Genomic DNA, 16,384 nt, shown 5'->3' with positions numbered 1-16,384 from the left:
AGAAGAAATAACGCTCTGTACAAAATTATCTTGTATTTCCTAAACAACAAGTTGAAATTTGAAAAGATTTGGAGTTGCTTGTATGTCTAAGCTTGTAGCCGCAAAAGAGAACGCACAGGAGAGTTTTCTCTTGAAAAAATATGTCAGAATACCACGTTATAAGGAAATACAGTGTTGCAGAGTAAAGACAAATACGTACATATTGGAAATACTTAAACTTTACGAGAAGAAATAACGCATCATGCAAAATTATCTTGTTTTTCCTAAACAACACGTTGTAACTCGAAAGGATTTGGTGTTACATGTATGTCTAAGCTGGTAGCCTCAAAAGAGAACGCACAGGAGTGTTTTTTCTCAAAAAAATATGTCAGAATATCACGTTATAAGGAAATCCCGCATCGTGCGAAATTATTTTGTTTTTCCTAAACAACATGTTGTAACTCGAAAAGCGTTGGTGTTGCGTGTATGTCTAAGAGTGTAGCCTCAAAAGAGAACACACAGGAGAGTTTTCTCTCCAAAGAATATGTAAGAATACCACGTTACTAGGAAATACAGTGTTGCAGGTAAAGACAACTGCGTACGTATTAGAAATACTTAAACTTTACCAGAAGAAATAACGTATCATACAGTATTATCTTGTTTTTCCTAAACAACACGTTGTAACTTGAAAGGATTTGGTGTTGCGTGTATGTCTAAGCCTGTAGCCTCAAAAGAGAGCTCACAGGAGAGTTTTCTTTCGAAAAAATATGTCAGAATACCCGTTTCTAGGAAATCCCGCATCGTGCATAATTATCTTGTTTTTCCTAAACGTTGTAACTCGAAAGGATTTGGTGTTGCGTGTATGTCTAAGCTTCTAGCCTCAAAAGAGAACGCACAGGAGAGTTTTCTCTTGAAAAAACATGTCAGAATACCCCGTTTTAAGGAAATCGCGCATCGTGCGAAATTATTTTGTGTTTCCTAAACAACACGGTGTAACTTGAAAAGCTTTGGTGTTGCGTCTATGTCTAAGTGTGTAGCCTCAGAGGAGAACGCACAGGAGAGTTTTCTCTCGAAAGAATATGTAAGAATACCCCGTTACAAGGAAATACAGTGTTGCATATTAAAGACATATGTACATATTGGAAATACTTAAACTTTATGAGAAGAAATAATGCATCGTGCAAAATTATCTTGTTTTTCCTAAATGACACGTTGTAACTCAAAAAGATTTTCTGTTGCGTGTATGTCTAAGCTTCTAGCCTCAAAAGAGAATGCACAGGAGAGTTTTCTCTCGAAAAAACGTGTCAGAATACCCCGTTTTAAGGAAATTGCTCATCGTGCGAAATTATCTTGTTTTTCCTAAACAAAAAGTTTTAACTCGAAAAGCTTTGGTGTTGCGTGTATGTCTAAGCGTGTAGCCTCAAAAGAGAACGCACAGGAGCATTTTCTCTCGAAAGAATATGTAAGAATACCACGTTATAAGCAAATACAGTGTTGTAGAGTAAAGACAAATACATACGTATTAGAAATACTTAAACTTTACGAGAAGAAATAATGCATCATAAAAAATTATCTTGTATATCCTAAACAACACATTGTAACCTGAAAAGATTTGGTGTTGCTTGTAAGTCTAAATGTGTAGCCTCAAAAGAGAACCCACAGGAGAATTTTCTCTCGAAAAAATATGTCAGAATACCACGTTTCAGGGAAATCCCGCATCGTGCGAAATTATCTTGTTTTTCCTAAACAACACGTTGTAACTCGAAAAGCTTTGGTGTTGCGTGTATGTCTAAGCGTGTAGCTTCAAAGGAGAATGAAGAGGAGACTTTTCTCTCGAAAGAATATGTAAGAATACCACGTTATAAGGAAATACAGTGTTGCAGAGTAAAGACAAATACGTACGTATTAGAAATACTTAAAATTTAAGAGAAGAAATAATGCATCGTGCAAAATTATCTTGTTTTTTCTAAACAACACATTGTAACTAGAAAAGATTTGGTGTTGCGTGTATGTCTAAATGTGTAGCTCCAAAGAAAACCCACAGGAAAATTTTCTCACGAAAAAATATGTCAGAATACCACGTTTTAAGGAAATACAGCATCATGCGAAATTATCCTATTTTTCCTAAACAACACGTTGTAACTCGAAAATCTTTGGTGTTGCGTTTATGTCTAAGCATGTAGCCTCAAAAGAGAACGCACAGGAGAGTTTTCTGTTGAAAGAATATGTAAGAATTCCTTGTTATAACAGAATGCAGTGTTGCAGAGTAAAAACAAATACATACGTATTAGAAATACTTAAACTTTACGAGAAGAAATAACGCATCATGTGAAATTATCTTGTTTTTCCTAAACAACACGTTGTAACTCGAAAAGCTTTGATGTTGCCTGTATGTCTAAGCGTGTAGCCTTAAAAGAGAACGCACAGGAGAGTTTCCTCTTGAAAAAATATGTCAGAATACCACTTTTTAAGGAAATCCAGCATTGTGCGAAATTATCTTGTTTTTCCTAAACAACACGTTTTAACTCGAAAAGCTTTGTCTTGCGTGTATGTCTAAGTGTGTAGCCTCAGAAGAGAACACACAGGAGAGTTTTCTTTCAAAACAATATGTCAGAATACCATGTTACAAGGAAATACAGTGTTGCACAGTAAAGACAAATACGTACATATTAGAAATAGTTAAAGTTTACGAGAAGAAATAACGCTCTGTACAAAATTATCTTGTATTTCCTAAACAACAAGTTGAAATTTGAAAAGATTTGGAGTTGCTTGTATGTCTAAGCTTGTAGCCGCAAAAGAGAACGCACAGGAGAGTTTTCTCTTGAAAAAATATGTCAGAATACCACGTTATAAGTAAATACAGTGTTGCAGAGTAAAGACAAATACGTACATATTGGAAATACTTAAACTTTACGAGAAGAAATAAAGCATCGTGTAAAATTATCTTGTTTTTCCTAAACAACACGTTGTAACTCGAAAGGATTTGGTGTTACGTGTATGTCTAAGCTGGTAGCCTCAAAAGAGAACGCACAGGAGTGTTTTTTCTCAAAAAAATATGTCAGAATATCACGTTATAAGGAAATCCCGCATCGTGCGAAATTATTTTGTTTTTCCTAAACAACATGTTGTAACTCGAAAAGCTTTGGTGTTGCGTGTATGTCTAAGCGTGTAGCCTCAAAAGAGAACGCACAGGAGAGTTTTCTCTCCAAAGAATATGTAAGAATACCACGTTACTAGGAAATACATTGTTGCAGGTAAAGACAAATACGTACATATTAGAAATACTTAAACTTTACCAGAAGAAATAACGTATCATACAATATTATCTTGTTTTTCCTAAACAACACGTTGTAACTCGAAAAGATTTGGTGTTGCATGTATGTCTAAGCCTGTAGCCTCAAAAGAGAATGCACAGGAGAGTTTTCTCTCGAAAAAATTTGTCAGAATACCCGTTTTTAGGAAATCCCGCATTGTGCAGAATTATCTTGTTTTTCCTAAACGTTGTAACTCGAAAAGATTTGGTGTTGCATGTATGTCTAAGCTTTTAGCCTCAAAAGAGAACGCACAGGAGAGTTTTCTCTTCAAAGAATATGTAAGTATACCACGTTACAAGGAAATACAGTGATGCAAGTAAAGACAAATATGTACGTATTAGAAATACTTAAACTTTACCCAAAGAAATAACGCATCATACAATATTATCTTGTATTTCCTAAACAACACATTGTAACTTGAAAAGATTTGATGTTGTGTGTATGTCTAAGCCTGTAGCCTCAAATGAGAACGCACAGGAGAGTTTTCTCTCGAAAAAATATGTCAGAATACCACGTTTTTAGGAAATCCCGCATCGTGCCGAATTATCTTGTTTTTCCTAAACGTTGTAACTCGAAAAGATTTGGTGTTGCGTGTATGTCTAAGCTTCTAGCCTCAAAAGAGAACGCACGGGAGAGTTTTCTCTTGAAAAAACTTGTCAGAATACCCAGTTTTAAGGAAATCGCTCATCGTGCGAAATTATCTTGTTTTTCCTAAACAACACGGTGTAACTTGAAAAGCTTTGGTGTTGCGTGTATGTCTAAGTGTGTAGCCTCAGAGGAGAACACACAGGAGAGTTTTCTCTCGAAAGAATATGTAAGAATACCCCGTTACAAGGAAATACAGTGTTGTATATTAAAGACATACGTACATATTGGAAATACTTAAACTTTATGAGAAGAAATAATGCATCGTGCAAAATTATCTTGTTTTTCCTAAATGACACGTTGTAACTCAAAAAGATTTTCTGTTGCGTGTATGTCTAAGCTTCTAGCCTCAAAAGAGAACGCACAGGAGAGTTTTCTCTCGAAAAAACATGTCAGAATACCCAGTTTTAAGGAAATTGCTCATCGTGCGAAATTATCTTGTTTTTCCTAAACAACAAGTTTTAACTCGAAAAGCTTTGGTGTTGCGTGTATGTCTAAGCGTGTAGCCTCAAAAGAGAACGCACAGGAGCGTTTTCTCTCGAAAGAATATGTAAGAATACCACGTTATAAGCAAATAGAGTGTTGCAGAGTAAAGACAAATACGTACGTATTAGAAATACTTAAACTTTACGAGAAGAAATATTGCATCGTACAAAATTATCTTGTATATCTTAAACAACACATTTTAACCTGAAAAGATTTGGTGTTGCTTGTAAGTCTAAATGTGTAGCCTCAAAAGAGAACCCACAGGAGAATTTTCTCTCGAAAAAATATGTCAGAATACCACGTTTTAAGGAAATCCCGCATCGTGCGAAATTATCTTGTTTTTCCTAAACAACACGTTGTAACTCGAAAAGCTTTGGTGATGCGTGTATGTCTAAGCATGTAGCCTCAAAAGAGAACACACATGAGAGTTTTCTCTCAAAAGAATATGTAAGAATACCACGTTATAAGGAAATACAGTGTTGCAGAGTAAAGACAAATACATACGTATTAGAAATAGTTAAACTTTACGAAAAGAAATAATGCTCCGTATAAAATTATCTTGTATTTTCTAATCAACAAGTTTAAATTCGAAAAGATTTAGAGTTGCGTGTATGTCAAAGCTTGTAGCCTCAAAAGAGAACGCACAGGAGAGTTTTCTCTCGAAAAATTTGTCATAATACCACGTTATAAGGAATTACAGTGTTGCAGAGTAAAGACAAATAAGTAAGTATTGCAAATACTTAAACTTTACGAGAAGAAATAACGCATCGTAGAAAATTACCTTGTGTTTCCTTAACAACACGTTGTAACTCGAAAAGATTTGGTGTTGCGTGTATGTCTAAGCATTTAGCCTCAAAAGAGAATGCACAGGACAGTTTTCTGTCGAAAAAATATGTCAGATTACCACGTTTTAAGGAAATCCCGCATCGTGCGAAATTATCTTGTTTTTCTTAAACAACACATTGTAACTCGAAAAGCTTTGGTGTTGCCTGTATGCCTAAGCGTGTATCCTCAAAAGAGAATGCACAGGAGAGTTTTCTCTCGAATGAATACATAAGAATACCACGTTATAAGGAAATACAATGTTGCAGAGTAAAGAAAAATATGTACGTATTAGAAATACTTAAACTTTACGAGAAGAAACGCATCGTAAAAAATTATCTTGTATTTCATAAACAACACGTTGTAACTCAAAAGGATTTGGTGTTGTGTGTATGTCTAAATGTGTAGCCTCAAAAGAGAACCCACAGGAGTATTTTCTCTCGAAAAAATATGTCAGAATACCACGTTTTAAGGAAATCCTGCATCGTGCGAAATTATCTTGTTTTTCCTAAACAACACGTTAAAACTCGAAAAGCTTTGGTGTTGCGTGTATGTCTAAGCGTGTACCCTCAAAAGAGAACGCACAGGAGAGTTTTCTCTCGAAAAAATATGTCAGAATACCACGTTTTAAGAAAATCCCGTATCGTGCAAAATTATCTTGTTTTTTTCTAAACAACTTGTTTTAACTCGAAAAGCTTTGGTGTTGCGTTTTTGTCTAAGCATGCAGCCTCAAAAGAGAACGCACAGGAGAGTTTTCTCTCGAAAGAATATGTACGAATACCATGTTATAAGGAAATATAGTGTTGCTGAGTAAAGACAAATACGTACGTATTGGAAATACTTAAACTTTACGAGAAGAAATAACGCATGGTGCAAAATTATCTTGTTTTTCCTAAACAACACGTTGTAACTCGAAAAGATTTGGTGTTGCGTGTGTGTCTAAATGTGTAGCCTCAAAAGAGAGCCCATAGGAGAATTTTCTGTCGACAAAATATGTCAGAATACCATGTTTTAAGGAAATCCCGCATCGTGCGAAATTATCTTTTTTTTTTCCTAAACAACAGGTTGTAACTCAAAAATCTTTGGTGATGCGTGTATGTCTAAGCGTGTAGCCTCAAAAGAGAACGCACAGGAGAGTTTTCTCTCAAAAGAACATGTAAGAATACCATGTTATAAGGAAACACAGTGTTGCAGAGTAAAGACAATTACGTACGTATTGGAAATACTTAAACTTTACGAGAAGAAATAACGCATCTTGCAAAATTATCTTGTTTTTCCTAAACAACACATTGTAACTCGAAAAGATTTTGTTTTGCGTGTATGTCTAAGCATGAAGCCTCAAAAGAGAATGCACAGGAGAGTTTTCTCTCCAAAAAATATGTCAGAATACCACGTTTTAAGGAAATCCCGCATCGTGGAAAATTATCTTTTTTTTCCTAAACAACAGGTTGTAACTCGAAAAGCTTTGGTGATGCATGTATGTCTAAGTGTGTAGCCTCAAAAGAGAATGCCCAGGAGAGTTTTCTCTCCAAAAAATATGTCAGAATACCACGTTTTAAGGAAATCCCGCATCGTGCGAAATTATCTTGATTTTCGTAAACAACATGTTTTAACTCGAAAATCTTTGGTGTTGCGTGTATGTCTGAGTGTGTAGCCTCAAAAGAGAAGGCACAGGAGAGTTTTCCCTTGCCAGAATATGTAAGAATACCACGTTACAAGGAAATACAGTTTTGCAGAGTATAGACAAATACGTACATATTAGAAATACTTAAACTTTACGAGAGGAAATAACGCATCGTACAAAATTATCTAGTATTTCCTAAACAACATGTTGTAACTCGAAAAGATTTGGTGTGGCATCTATGTCTAAGCGTGTCGCCTCAAAAGAGAACGCACAGGAGAGTTTTCTCTCAAAAGAATATGTAAGAATACCACGTTCCAAGGAAATACAGTGTTGTAGAGTAAAGACAAATAAGTACGTATTAGAAATACTTAAACTTTACGAGAAGAAATAACTCATCGTACAAAATTAACTTGTATTTCCTAAACAACATGTTGTAACTTGAAAAGATTTGATGTTGCGTGTATGTCTAAACGTGTAACCTCAAAAGAGAACCCACAGGAGAATTTTCTCTCCAAAAAGTATGTCAGTATACCACGTTTTAAGGAAATCCTGCATCGTGCAAAATTATCTCGTTTTTCTTAAACAACATGTTGTAACTCGAAATGCTTTGGTGTTGCTTGTATGTTTCAGCATGTAGCCTCAAAAGAGAACGCACAGGAGAGATTTCTGTCCAAAAAATATGTCAGAATACCACGTTTTAAGGAAATCCAGCACCGTGCGAAATTATCTTTTTTTCCCTAAACTACATGTCTTAACTCGAAAAGCTTTGGTGTTGCGTGTACGTCTAAGTGTGTAGCCTCAAAAGAGAATGCACAGGAGAGTTTTCTCTCGAAAAAATATGTCACAATACGACGATTTAAGGGAATCCCGCATCATGCGAAATTATCTTGTTTTTCTTAAACAACACATTGTAACTCGAAAAGCTTTGGTGTTGCCTGTATATCTAAGCGTGTATCCTCAAAAGAGAATGCACAGGAGAGTTTTCTCTCGAAAGAATATTTAAGAATACCACATTTATAAGGAAATACAATGTTGCAGAGTACAGACAAATACGTATGTATTAGAAATACTTAAACTTTACGAGAAGAAATAACGCATCGTAAAAAATTATCTTGTATTTCATAAACAACACGTTGTAACTCGAAAGGATTTGGTGTTGCGTGTATGTCTAAATGTGTAGCCTCAAAAGAGAACCCACAGGAATATTTTCTCTCAAAAAAATATGTCAGAATACCACGTTTTAAGGAAATCCTTCATCGTGCGAAATTATCTTGTTTTTCCTAAACAACACGATGTAACTCGAAAAGCTTTGGGGTTGCGTGTATGTCTAAGCGTGTACCCTCAAAAGAGAACTCACAGGAGAGTTTTCTCTCAAAAAATTTGTCAGAATACCACGTTTTAAGAAAATCCCGTATTGTGCGAAATTATCTTGTTTTTCCTAAACAACTTGTAACTCGAAAAGCTTTGGTGTTGCGTTTTTGTCTAAGCATACAGCCTCAAAAGAGAACGCACAGGAGAGTTTTCTCTTGAAAGAATATGTAAGAATACGACGTTATAAGGAAATATAGTGTTGCAGAGTAAAGACAAATACGTTCGTATTGGAAATACTTAAAGTAAACGAGAAGAAATAACGCATCGTGCAAAATTTTCTTGTTTTTCTTAAACAACACGTTGTAACTCGAAAAGATTTAGTGTTGCGTGTATGTCTAAACGTGTAGCCTCAAAAGAGAACACACAGGAGAGTTTTCCCTTGAAAAAATATGTCAGAATACCACGTTTTAAGGAAATCCTGCATCGTGCGAAATTATCTTGTTTTTCCTAAACAACACGTTGTAACTCGAAACGCTTTGGTGTAGTGTGTATGTCTCACTGTGTAGCCTCAAAAGAGAACGCACAGGAGAGTTTTCTCTCCAAAGAATATGTAAGAATACCACGTTATAAGGAAATACAGTGTTGCTGAGTAAAGACAAATATTTACTTATTAGAAATACTTAAAATTTACGAGAAGAAATAACGCATCGTACAATATTAACTTGTATTTCCTAAACAACACGTTGTAACTCGAAAAGATTTGGTGTTGCATGTATGTCTAAACGTTTAGCCTCAAAAGAGAACCCACAGGATTATTTACTCTCGAAAAAATATGTCAGAATACCACGTTTTAAGGAAATCCTGCATCGTGCAAAATTATCTTGTTTTTCCTAAACAACATGTTGTAACTCGAAAAGCTTTGGTGTTGCTTGTATGTCTCAGCGTGTAGCCTCAAAAGAGAACGCACAGGAGAGTTTTCTATTGAAAAAATATGTCAGAATACCACGTTTTAAGGAAATCTTGCATCGTGCGAAATTATCTTGCTTTTCCTAAACAACAGGTTGTAACTCAAAAATCTTTGGTGATGCGTGTATGTCTAAGCGTGTAGCCTCAAAAGAGAACGCACAGGAGAGTTTTCTCTCAAAAGAACATGTAAGAATACCATGTTATAAGGAAACACAGTGTTGCAGAGTAAAGACAATTACGTACGTATTGGAAATACTTAAACTTTACGAGAAGAAATAACGCATCTTGCAAAATTATCTTGTTTTTCCTAAACAACACATTGTAACTCGAAAAGATTTTGTTTTGCGTGTATGTCTAAGCATGAAGCCTCAAAAGAGAATGCACAGGAGAGTTTTCTCTCCAAAAAATATGTCAGAATACCACGTTTTAAGGAAATCCTGCATCGTGCAAAATTATCTTGTTTTTCCTAAACAACATGTTGTAACTCGAAAAGCTTTGGTGTTGCTTGTATGTCTCAGCGTGTAGCCTCAAAAGAGAACGCACAGGAGAGTTTTCTATTGAAAAAATATGTCAGAATACCACGTTTTAAGGAAATCTTGCATCGTGCAAAATTATCTTGTTTTTCCTAAACAACAGGTTGTAACTCAAAAATCTTTGGTGATGCGTGTATGTCTAAGCGTGTAGCCTCAAAAGAGAACGCACAGGAGAGTTTTCTCTCAAAAGAACATGTAAGAATACCATGTTATAAGGAAACACAGTGTTGCAGAGTAAAGACAATTACGTACGTATTGGAAATACTTAAACTTTACGAGAAGAAATAACGCATCTTGCAAAATTATCTTGTTTTTCCTAAACAACACATTGTAACTCGAAAAGATTTTGTTTTGCGTGTATGTCTAAGCATGAAGCCTCAAAAGAGAATGCACAGGAGAGTTTTCTCTCCAAAAAATATGTCAGAATACCACGTTTTAAGGAAATCCCGCATCGTGGAAAATTATCTTTTTTTTCCTAAACAACAGGTTGTAACTCGAAAAGCTTTGGTGATGCATGTATGTCTAAGTGTGTAGCCTCAAAAGAGAATGCCCAGGAGAGTTTTCTCTCCAAAAAATATGTCAGAATACCACGTTTTAAGGAAATCCCGCATCGTGCGAAATTATCTTGATTTTCGTAAACAACATGTTTTAACTCGAAAATCTTTGGTGTTGCGTGTATGTCTGAGTGTGTAGCCTCAAAAGAGAAGGCACAGGAGAGTTTTCCCTTGCCAGAATATGTAAGAATACCACGTTACAAGGAAATACAGTTTTGCAGAGTATAGACAAATACGTACATATTAGAAATACTTAAACTTTACGAGAGGAAATAACGCATCGTACAAAATTATCTAGTATTTCCTAAACAACATGTTGTAACTCGAAAAGATTTGGTGTGGCATCTATGTCTAAGCGTGTCGCCTCAAAAGAGAACGCACAGGAGAGTTTTCTCTCAAAAGAATATGTAAGAATACCACGTTCCAAGGAAATACAGTGTTGTAGAGTAAAGACAAATAAGTACGTATTAGAAATACTTAAACTTTACGAGAAGAAATAACTCATCGTACAAAATTAACTTGTATTTCCTAAACAACATGTTGTAACTTGAAAAGATTTGATGTTGCGTGTATGTCTAAACGTGTAACCTCAAAAGAGAACCCACAGGAGAATTTTCTCTCCAAAAAGTATGTCAGTATACCACGTTTTAAGGAAATCCTGCATCGTGCAAAATTATCTCGTTTTTCTTAAACAACATGTTGTAACTCGAAATGCTTTGGTGTTGCTTGTATGTTTCAGCATGTAGCCTCAAAAGAGAACGCACAGGAGAGATTTCTGTCCAAAAAATATGTCAGAATACCACGTTTTAAGGAAATCCAGCACCGTGCGAAATTATCTTTTTTTCCCTAAACTACATGTCTTAACTCGAAAAGCTTTGGTGTTGCGTGTACGTCTAAGTGTGTAGCCTCAAAAGAGAATGCACAGGAGAGTTTTCTCTCGAAAAAATATGTCACAATACGACGATTTAAGGGAATCCCGCATCATGCGAAATTATCTTGTTTTTCTTAAACAACACATTGTAACTCGAAAAGCTTTGGTGTTGCCTGTATATCTAAGCGTGTATCCTCAAAAGAGAATGCACAGGAGAGTTTTCTCTCGAAAGAATATTTAAGAATACCACATTTATAAGGAAATACAATGTTGCAGAGTACAGACAAATACGTATGTATTAGAAATACTTAAACTTTACGAGAAGAAATAACGCATCGTAAAAAATTATCTTGTATTTCATAAACAACACGTTGTAACTCGAAAGGATTTGGTGTTGCGTGTATGTCTAAATGTGTAGCCTCAAAAGAGAACCCACAGGAATATTTTCTCTCAAAAAAATATGTCAGAATACCACGTTTTAAGGAAATCCTTCATCGTGCGAAATTATCTTGTTTTTCCTAAACAACACGATGTAACTCGAAAAGCTTTGGGGTTGCGTGTATGTCTAAGCGTGTACCCTCAAAAGAGAACTCACAGGAGAGTTTTCTCTCAAAAAATTTGTCAGAATACCACGTTTTAAGAAAATCCCGTATTGTGCGAAATTATCTTGTTTTTCCTAAACAACTTGTAACTCGAAAAGCTTTGGTGTTGCGTTTTTGTCTAAGCATACAGCCTCAAAAGAGAACGCACAGGAGAGTTTTCTCTTGAAAGAATATGTAAGAATACGACGTTATAAGGAAATATAGTGTTGCAGAGTAAAGACAAATACGTTCGTATTGGAAATACTTAAAGTAAACGAGAAGAAATAACGCATCGTGCAAAATTTTCTTGTTTTTCTTAAACAACACGTTGTAACTCGAAAAGATTTAGTGTTGCGTGTATGTCTAAACGTGTAGCCTCAAAAGAGAACACACAGGAGAGTTTTCCCTTGAAAAAATATGTCAGAATACCACGTTTTAAGGAAATCCTGCATCGTGCGAAATTATCTTGTTTTTCCTAAACAACACGTTGTAACTCGAAACGCTTTGGTGTAGTGTGTATGTCTCACTGTGTAGCCTCAAAAGAGAACGCACAGGAGAGTTTTCTCTCCAAAGAATATGTAAGAATACCACGTTATAAGGAAATACAGTGTTGCTGAGTAAAGACAAATATTTACTTATTAGAAATACTTAAAATTTACGAGAAGAAATAACGCATCGTACAATATTAACTTGTATTTCCTAAACAACACGTTGTAACTCGAAAAGATTTGGTGTTGCATGTATGTCTAAACGTTTAGCCTCAAAAGAGAACCCACAGGATTATTTACTCTCGAAAAAATATGTCAGAATACCACGTTTTAAGGAAATCCTGCATCGTGCAAAATTATCTTGTTTTTCCTAAACAACATGTTGTAACTCGAAAAGCTTTGGTGTTGCTTGTATGTCTCAGCGTGTAGCCTCAAAAGAGAACGCACAGGAGAGTTTTCTATTGAAAAAATATGTCAGAATACCACGTTTTAAGGAAATCTTGCATCGTGCGAAATTATCTTGCTTTTCCTAAACAACACGTTACAACTCGAAAAGCTTTGGTGTTGCGTGTATGTCTAAGCGTGTACCCGCAAAAGAGAATGCACAGGAGAGTTTTCTCTCGAAAAAATATGTCAGAATACCATGTTTTAAGAAAATCCCGTATCGTACGAAATTATCTTGTTTTTCCTAAACAAGTTGTTGTAACTCGAAAAGCTGTGGTGTTGCCTTTTTGTCGAAGCGTGCATCCACAAAAGAGAATGCACAGGAGAGTTTTCTCTCCAAAGAATATGTAAGAATACCACGTTATAAGGAAATATAGTGTTGCTGAGTAAAGACAAATACGTACGTATTGGAAATACTTAAACTTTACGAGAAGAAATAATGCTTCGTGCAAAATTATCTTGTTTTTCCTAAACAACACGTTGTAACTCGAAAAGATTTGGTGTTGCGTGTATGTCTAAACGTGTATCCTCAAAAGAGAACGCACAGGAGAGTTTTCTCTCGAAAAAATATGTCAGAATACCACGTTTTAAGGAAATCCTGCATCGTGCGAAATTATCTTGTTTTTCCTAAACAACACGTTGTAACTGGAAACGCTTTGGTGTAGCTTGTATGTCTCAGCGTGTAGCCTCAAAAGAGTACACACAGGAGAGTTTTCTCTCCTAAAAATATGTCAGAATACCATGTTTTAAGGAAATCCTGCATCGTGTGAAATTATCTTTTTTTTCCTAAACAACTTGTTTTAACTCGAAAAGCTTTGGTGTTGCGTTTTTGTCTAAACGTGCAGCCTCAAAAGAGAACGCACAGGACAGTTTTCTCTCACAAGAATATATAAGAATACCATGTTATAAGGAAATACAGTGTTGAAGATTAAAAACAAACATGTACATTTTGTGAATACTTAGACTTTATGAGAAGAAATAACGCATCGTGCAAAATTATCTTGTTTTTCCTAAAAAACACGTTGTAACCTGAAAAGATTTTGTGTTACGTGTATGTCTAAGCTTGTAGCCTCAAAAGAGAACACACAGGAGAGTTTTCTCTCCAAAAAATATGTAAGAATACCACGTTATAAGGAAATACAGTGTTGCAGAGTAAAGACAAATACTTACTTATTAGAAATACTTAAACTTTACGAGAAGAAATAACGCATCGTACAAAATTAACTTATTTCCTAAACAACACGTTGTAACTCAAAAAGATTTGGTGTTGCATGTATGTCTAAACGTTTAGCCTCAAAAGAGAACCCACAGGATTATTTGCTCTCGAAAAAATATGTCAGAATACCACGTTTTAGGGAAATCCTGCATCGTGCAAAATTATCTTGTTTTTCCTAAACAACATGTTGTAATTTGAAAAGCTTTGGTGTTGCTTGTATGTCTCAGCCTGTAGCCTCAAAAGAGAACACACAGGAGAGTTTTCTATCGAAAAAATATGTCAGAATACCACGTTTTAAGGAAGGCCTGCATCGTGTGAAATTATCTTATTTTTCCTAAACAACGTGTTTTAACTCGAAAAGCTTGGGTGTTGAATGCATGTCTAAGTGTGTAGCCTCAAAAGAGAATGCACAGGAGAGTTTTCTCTCGCAAGAATATGTAAGAATACCGCGTTACAAGGAAATACAGTTTTGCAGAGTAAAGACAAATACATACATATTAGAAATACTTAAACTTTATGAGAAGAAATAACGCATCGTAAAAAATTATCTAGTATTTCCTAAACAACACACTGTAACTCAAAAAGATTTGGTGTGGCGTGTATGTCTAAGCGTGTATCCTCAAAAGAGAACACACAGGAGAGTTTTCTCTCGAAAAAATATGTCAGAATACCACGTTTTAAGGAAATCCCGCATAGTGCAAAATTATCTTGTTTTTCCTAAACAACACGCTGTAACTCGAAAAGCTTTGGTGTTGCGTGTATGTCTAAGCTTCTAGCCTCAAAAGAGGACGCACAGGAGAGTTTTCTCTCGAAAGAATATGTAAGAATACCACGTTATAAGGAAATACAGTGTTGCAGAGCAAAGACAAAAACGTACATATTAGAAATACTTAAACTTTATGAGAAGAAATAACGCATCGTAAAAAATTATCTTGAATTTCCTAAACAACACGTTGTAACTCGAAAAGATTTGGTGTTGTGTGTATGTCTAAGCTTGTAGCCTCAAAAGAGAACCCACAGGAGTATTTTCTCTCGAAAAAATATGTCAGAATACCACGTTTTATGGAAATCATGCATCGTGCGAAATTATCTTGTTTTTCCTAAACAACACGCTGTAACTCGAAAAGCTTTGGTGTAGCTTGTATGTCTCTGCGTGTAGCCTCAAAAGAGAGCACACAGGAGAGTTTTCTCTCGAAAAAATATGTCTGAATACCACGTTTTAAGGAAATCCTGCATCGTGCGAAATTATCTTTTTTTTTTTCCTAAACAACTTGTTTTAACTCGAAAAGCTTTGGTGTTGCATTTTTGTCTAAGCGTTCAGCCTCAAAAGAGAACGCACAGGACAGTTTTCTCTCAAAACAATATGTAAGAATACCACGTTATAAGGAAATACAGTGTTGCAGATTAAAGACAAATACGTACGTATTGGAAATACTTAAACTTTACAAGAAGAAATAACGCATCATGCAAAATTATCTTGTTTTTCCTAAACAACACGTGGTAACTCGAAAAGAAGTGGTGTTGCATATATGTCTAAGCATGTAGCCTCAAAAGAGAATGCACAGGAGAGTTTTCTCTCGAAGGAATATGTAAGAATACCACGTTACAAGGAAATACAGTGTTGCAGAGTAAAGACAAATACGTACATATTAGAAATACTTAAACATTAAGAGAAGAAAGAAAGCATCGTAAAATATCTTGTTTTTCCTAAACAACACATTGTAATTCGAAAAGATTTGGTGTTGCATGTATGTCTAAGCTTGTAGCCTCAAAAGAGAACGCACAGGAGAGTTTTCCCTCGAAAACATAAGTGAGAATACCACGTTTTAAGGAAATCTTGCATCGTGCGAAATTATCTTGTTTTTTCTAAACAACACGTTGTAACTCGAAAAGCTTTGGTATAGCTTGTATGTCTCAGCGTTTAGCCTCAAAAGAGAACACACAGGAGAGTTTTATCTCGAAAAAATATGTCAGAATACCACGTTTTAAGGAAATCCTGCATCGTGCGAAATTATCTTTTTTTTCCCTAAACAACATGTTTTAACTCAAAAAGCTTTGGTGTTGCGTGTATGTCTAAGTGTGTAGCCTGAAAAGAGAATGCACAGGAGAGTTTTCTCTTGCAAGAATATGTAAGAATACCACGTTACAAGGAAATACAGTTTTGCAGAGTAAAACAAAAACGTACATATTCGAAATACTTAAACTTAACAAGAAGAAATAACGTATCATACAAAATTATCTAGTATTTCCTAAACAATGCGTTGTAACTCGAAAAGACTTGGTGTGGCGTGTATGTCTAAGCATGTAGCTTCAAAAGAGAACCGACAGGAAAATTTTCTCTCGAAAAAATATGTCAGAATACCACGTTTTAAGGAAATCCTGCATCGTGCGAAATTATCTTGTTTTTCCTAAACTACACGTTGTAATTCGAAAAGCATTGGTGTTGCGTGTATGTCTAACCGTGTAGCCTCAAATGAGAACGCGCAGGAGAGTTTTCTCTCGAAAGAATATGTAAGAATACCACGTTAGAAGGAAATACAGTGTTGTAGA

Source organism: Apodemus sylvaticus, chromosome 21 (assembly GCF_947179515.1).
Source record: "Apodemus sylvaticus chromosome 21, mApoSyl1.1, whole genome shotgun sequence".
Classification (NCBI taxonomy): domain Eukaryota; kingdom Metazoa; phylum Chordata; class Mammalia; order Rodentia; family Muridae; genus Apodemus; species Apodemus sylvaticus.
This window is presented reverse-complemented; position numbering follows the sequence as displayed.